Source organism: Sinocyclocheilus anshuiensis, unplaced genomic scaffold (assembly GCF_001515605.1).
Source record: "Sinocyclocheilus anshuiensis isolate Anshui unplaced genomic scaffold, SAMN03320099.WGS_v1.1 scaffold5, whole genome shotgun sequence".
Classification (NCBI taxonomy): domain Eukaryota; kingdom Metazoa; phylum Chordata; class Actinopteri; order Cypriniformes; family Cyprinidae; genus Sinocyclocheilus; species Sinocyclocheilus anshuiensis.
The window spans coordinates 489,388-496,369 of NW_015536464.1; the positions used below are offsets into that span (position 1 = coordinate 489,388).

At 42.9% G+C, this 6,982-nt stretch overlaps 1 pseudogene; it reads left to right on the forward strand.

Annotated features, from left to right (window-relative positions):
* The first annotated feature begins 3,867 nt into the window (after positions 1-3,867).
* Positions 3,868-4,999, forward strand: LOC107687714 (RNA-directed DNA polymerase from mobile element jockey-like; annotated as a pseudogene).
* Positions 5,000-6,982: the final 1,983 nt, after the last annotated feature.

The following is a 6,982-nucleotide window of genomic DNA, read 5'->3' on the forward strand; positions in this document are numbered from 1 at the left end:
GCCCCCCCACACACACACACACGCACACACACACACACACACACACACACACACATATATATCACTCTTAATGAGTGAGTTTGTGTACACTGATTGGATCATGTTTCTTTCTTTAGGTCATAGTGTTTTGTGTGCATGTCTATTCATGAATGTTTGTAATGGATCTCTATTCATGAATGTTCACACTCTTCAGAATGATCTGAAGAGCGTGATTAATGTCTTGAGTAATATTGGGCCATTTCTGTAAAAGGATTTCAGCTTTGAAGGTTTTCTACATGCCTTTGATTCTTGAAGAAAAGAATACTCTTTGTATCATTCTACATTAAGCCGTGGTTATTCTAGAACTGCTGGCAGCTGTCAGTTAAACACCTCCCACACCAGACACCTGTGGAGATGAATGAGACTCTGTCAGACATCAGCGTTCACATGAAGTAGAGATGAAATGTTTCCCCTGCAGCGCCAATAACATGACCTCTCTGAGGTACCTTGACCTGCTGCTGGTGTCCTCATTCATGATGATGACCGCAGCACCAATTACCACTGAGCAGGTGTTCAGAAATGTGCAGCAGAGGATTTACACACATCTTCTTAGATGTCAAACTGAAGATGAAGAAAATAGGAATGTATAAATTGTGTCAGATCCAACATGAATGTGTAAGATACTGAAGAGCTGGGTGATGGTGTCTCTGAAAATGCAAATTGCATTTTATTTAATCTCTCTTTCTTAAAACCCTGCAGTGTTAGACTATACTTGATAGCAGTCCTATACTTGCTGCATTTTTTTCTCAAAAATTGCAGCAGTATTCGCAGGTTTTGTGTGTGTGTGTGTGTGTGTATGTATGTGTGTGTTGCTTTGCAGTGAAAACATACCAATAATCATGATGTACTCATGTTCTTAGTGTTAGTGACAGTAAAAGTACAATTACCTGTGAATATGTTTGTGCATAATTGCTGAAATTATGGTCCATGTCCCACATGTACAAGGCAATGGTGTCACCAGCATAGAAATATTCATAATCCTGCTTTGCTGAAAATACATAATTGTGTTGGACACAATTTTAGAGTATCAGAAAAAAATAATAGCGTTATGATACTTATACATTTACATTTAGACATTTAGCAGACGCTTCTATCCAAAGCGACTTACAAATGAGGACAATAGAAACAATAAAATTCAACAAAAGAGCAATGATACGAAAGTGCTTTAACAAGTCTCAGTTATCTTAATGCAGTACACGTAGCAAGTTTTAAAAAAAAATTTGATACTGTACATTTTGAATATTTTAAAATGTATCAATTATATCATTCTATTCTTGTAACTATTTTGTTAGTATTTTTGTATATTATAATATATGTCTATTTTGTAACTTATGCATTTATACAATTTATAATATCAGTGATTGCATTCACTGAAAATATGAAAAACAGATATATCCAATAAAAATGGTATTTAAATGTAATCTATGCTGGTGAAATCAGACATCATTAGCACTAATATACATTAGATGTAGTTATATATAGGTTTTTGCAATGTTGCTGCCTTATGTTAAACTGCTTTAAATTACTTTTTTCCCACATAAATCTACACTCAATACACCTGGTGAAATCAGACATTATTAGCACTAATATACATTAGATGTAGTTTATATATATATTATATGGCTTGGCTTCTAAGCCCGGCGGACCACATTTTTCTACTAACAAGAGAAAGGGGGAAGGCAGGTAACTGGCACCTTAACCAGTTGCTTCGGGCAGATGGGACTCTTTAGCCTTGGATGGCCGATCATTTAGGAGAAGGTAAACTCTGATTTCAAACCTCCGCTGCCTTGCGGCTTTACCCATCCATGGGAAAGGCTAGGGGAGTAAACCCCGATATCAAATCCGGAGACGGAGTCCCCAAGGCAGTCTGACATTGTATTCGATGTCATTCTGGCAACTCCTGAGATGCTCCTGGTGCCTAGCTGTATCGACTTCTGTCCTTCCCTTCGATACACCAGCTGCGTGGAGAGGGGGAGTCTGCTGCATGGGCAACAGCTGATTGTCCATATTACCCTGCCCAGACCTTGTGGCTCCACTGGAGAGGACAATCCAGCGACACCGCAAGGTGTCGACACAACACGGGAAGTGGCAGTTACCGGTGATAAACTTATCTGATTATCGTAGGAAATGAGTGCCATGGGCCACTTCCGACGGTGGAAGACATCATTGCATCTCATTGGACAGCTACCGCCTGCCCAAGCTGGGCAGCCCCCATCCAGTAAGGTGCTGTCCCGCCATGGCCTGCCTGCTTCACTGGGTGCGTGGAGCTTCGAGAGCTATCTCAACAAGCGGGCCACATCTTCTGCACCAGGCAAAAATACTCTAAGAAAGAAGACCCCAGCTCTTTGTTTTGCAAGCTGGAATGTCAGGACCTTGTGCCCTGGTTTTACTGCTGACCTGCAGCAGGTTGACGATGCATGTAAGACTGCCGTCATCGACAGGAAACTCTCTTGACTGAATGTTGACATTGCCTGTCTACAGGAGACCTGACTGGCCAACAGTGGTCACATCAGGGAAGCAAGCTACACCTTCTTTTGGCAAGGGAAGTCTTCAGACGAACCAAGGCAGCATGGTGTCGGCTTCGCTGTCAAGAACACACTCGTCGCCTTCATTGAACCTCCATCATCAGGCACGGAGAGGATACTTGCACTCCACCTGCCAACATCCTCTGGCCCAGCAAATATCATCAGCGTGTATGCTTCAACTCTCTGCTCCACATCAGAGGAGAAAGACCAGTTCTACGAGGCACTGGATGAAACAATATCCAGAATCCCCAGCACTGAAGGGCTTTACCTGCTCAGTGACTTCAATGCTAGAGTGGGAGCCGACCATGAATCCTGGCCTACCTGCCTAGGTCTTCATGGTAGGGGTAAGATCAATGAGAACTGTCAGTGTATGCTGGAGATGTGTGGCCTCTGCGTGACAAACACTTTCTTCAAATGCAAGGAGATCCATCAGGTGTCTTGGAGGCTCCCGCAGTCCAGCCACTGGCACCAGCTAGACCTCGTCATCACCAGTCATGCGGAACTTGGTAGTATCCTCCTCACCTGCAGTTACAACAGTGCCGACTGCGAAACGGACCATTCGCTTGTGGCCAGCAAGGTGCGAGTTGCACTGAAGAAGCTGTATCACTCCAAGAAAAACGGCCGCCCACGTATCAACACTTGCTGTGCAAGTAACCCAGAGAAGACACAGCAGTTAGTTAGGAACTTACAGGAGGCTCTCACCAAGGAGTCATCTATTGATGACGCCATTGACTCCAAGTGGTCCCATCTCCGAGACACTGTACAAAATAGCCATCACAGCCTACGGGAAGAAGGAGAGTAAGAGTGCCGATTAGTACGAGGCCAGGAAATGGAGCCCGTGACTGAGGCGAAGAGGAAGGCCCTTCTGGCTTACAAGGTGTCGCCCTGCCCTAGTACACTGGAAGCACTCAGGAGAAATGCCCAGCAAACCGCCCGCCACTTAGCCAACACATATTGGCTAAACCTCTGCAGCAACATACAGACAGCTGCTGATACTGGAGATGCAAGGGGCATGTATGAAGGCATAAAGAAGGCGATAGGCCCCAAAACCACCAAGATTGCTCCACTCAAGTCCAGGACAGGCGAAGTCATCACAGATCAAGAGAAGCAGTTGCAGCGCTGGGTTGGGCACAAACTGTATGCAACATTGTCACTGATACCGCCTTGGACGCCATCCCAGATCTGCCAGTCATGGAAGAGCTGGACACTCCACCTACCCTGGAAGAGCTCAGTAAAGCCATTGACTGCCTCGCTTGTGGGAAGGCCCCCGGGAGTGACGGCATCCCACCAGAAGCCTTGAAAAATGGCAAAGCGGTGCTGCTTCAGCCCCTGCACAAACCCCTTTGCCTATGCTGGGGTCAGGGCCCATATCCCCCAGGATATGTGTGATGCTATCGTCACTGTGTACAAGAACAAAGGAGATTGCAGCGATTGCAACAACTACCAGGGCATCTCCCTCCTCAATATTGTTGGCAAGGCATTCACCCGTGTTACCCTGGTGCGCCTGCATATTCTAGCCTCCCGCATCTACCCAGAGTCCCAGTGTGGCTTCAGATCCGGCCGGTCAACTGTAGACATGATCTTCTCACTACGCCAGCTGCAGGAGAGGTGTCGAGAGCAGCAGATGCCACTCTACGTTGCTTTAATTGACTTTACGAAAGCATTCGATCGGGTTAGCAGAAGCGGTCTATTCAGGCTTCTGCAGAAGATCGGCTGCCCCCCACAACTGCTGGCTGTCATCACCGTTTCATGATAACATGCGCAGCACGGTTTGTTTCAATGGCGCAACATCTGAGTCCTTCCTCATCAGTAGCGGAGTCAAACAAGGTTGTGTCCTCGCGCCGACGCTCTTCGGCATCTTCTTCTCCATGCTCCTCCAGTACGCCTTTAAGGACTGCAGCGAGAGAGTTTATATCCACACCAGGGCTGACGGCAAGCTATTCAACATCGCTCGTCTCCGTGCCAAGACTAAAGTCACAGAGGTACTCATCCGCGAGATGCTCTTTGCCAATGACGCAGCTTTGACATCCCATACCGAAGATGGCCTGCAGCAGCTTGTCAGTCGCTTCTCCTACGCCTGCAAGGAGTTTGGACTGACTATCAGCCTTAAGAAAACCGACATCATGGCCCAGGAAAAAGACTCCCCTCCAACCATCGCCATTGATGGGTACAACCTAAAAGTTGTTGAGAACTTCACCTACCTCGGGTCTACCATCTCCAGCTCTCTTTCCATCGATGTGGAGATAAATGGCAGGATCGCCAAGGTGGCACACAAGTGCCTAACACAGAGGTTCTGGAATGCGCCGGCATATGAAGCATGTCTGCCATACTTAGTAAGACGTGACTTCGTTGGCTCGGCCACGTCAGGAGAATGGGCCCTGGCCACATACCCAGGGACCTATTGTATGGCGAACTGGCAGAGGACTCACGACTAATTGGACGTCCACGACTGTGCAACTGGCATTTCGTTGTTAGACAGGGCGTACAGAAAGCTGAGGAAACCAGGAATAAAAACCTTGCCGCAAAGAGAGCCAAGAGGAAGGAAAAGCAACTGCAGCCTCAGCTGGCATCATCATCGTTCATCTGCAGAAAATGCAGCAGAGATTGCCATTCAGGAATTGGGCTTGTGAAGGTGCAGATAGATGGAATTTCATCAAATTGGAAGCCACACCATCGTCTCCTGAAGACGGAAGGATGTCGATGCCGATATATATATATATATATATACACATACAGTTAGGTCCATATATATTTGGACACTGGCACAATTTTCATAAATTCGGCTCTGTATGCCGCCAGACTAGAACTAAAAATAAAACAATCAAGATTAAATTGAAGTGTAGGGGTTCAAGGGGTTGAACAAAAAATATATTAAAACATAAAATGCTTAGGAATTACAACCATTTTTATACACAGTACCCCCATTTTCAGGGGGTCAAATGTAATTGGACAAATAAATATAATCACGTAAGTGATTTTCACCATTTACAGGGGGTAGTCGGTGATTTAATTGCCATCTGAATCCAGAATGTCAGTGTTTATTTCTTACCACCCCTGTAAAAATCCCTGGCCGAATTACCTACTGTTTTTGACAAACACCAAGGTCGTGTGGTAATTTAATTACCATCCGAATCCACATCTCTGAGTTTACGAGAAGAAATCGATTAAAAATTCAGTGTTTAAACCCTTTTTGAGCACTCCCGAACACCGAACAGTAACTGTTGTACTTCGGTGTAATTTGCATACATATTTATTTCTGAAATGCTGGAAAGTATTTAAAAGAACAATACTTCATAACTACTCAACCACAGCGACTGGGAGCAGAAAAAGAAGAAAAGCATGTAAACATTCAAAATGGTCTTTATTATGGTAGCAGCAGGTACGCAATACAATTTTAAAATGTGTATTATAAACAGATATATACATAACTATATTGTGTATAATTATATACAACTACAGCATGTCTATTGTCCTATTTTTAAAAAGGAGATTTAAATAATCAAATAATAAATAGGATTATAAATTATAAAATATGCTTGGAATAATAAGAATACATTTTACATAATAATAAGTATTTTTAACCTCATCCGTCCCTCCCGAACCTATAACAAAAGTATCCCTTGCGGGACAAAATGACCTGAAGGACAAAAATTACACTAATTTTATTTTTGGTCCAGAAAGCTTATATTGGTCCATTTTTATATATTTTTTTATATATATTTTTTTTATGTAGGTTTTATTTATTATTAACATATTTTTATATATGTTACACTCCACCAAAAAAAAAAAGACACAATTTCTGCATATTTATACTTTAAACATGATAATCCATCAGGACCTAGGTCACTGAGTGTCTCTGATGCCATCTGGTGGGGAAAAATAAAACTACACCAACTTGAGGCTTCATTAAGCTTTCAGATATATCTCAAGGCTTTCAGATATACAGTATATTAAAACATTAAAAAAAACTATATTTTGTAAAAAAAAATGAAATTGATACTGAATTTTAATCCAAACACATGCATATTCATACAGTTTCATAAATATGTAATAAATATAAAATATCAATTTAAAAATATAAATATGATATAAACATTTAACTGTTTTAAATAAAAAAATAATTCAAAATGACAGTCATTTCCCAGCAGAAACATAATAAATAATATAATGTGTTTCAATGGGAGTGTGTGTGCCATGTGTGTGTTTGTGTGTGTGTGTGCCTGTGTGTGTGGGTATGTGAGTTTTTTATGCATTGGGGACATTCTACAGTCTCAGCCCTTTTTTACAGACGTCCATATGAGAAACAATTACCGTCCGAATCGGTCTAATGACTGCCATAAGTCTAGAACTAACGGGCATCACCGGAGACTGGGTTTCCTCCTTTGTGATGCTTTGCCAGGCCTTTACTGCAGCTGACT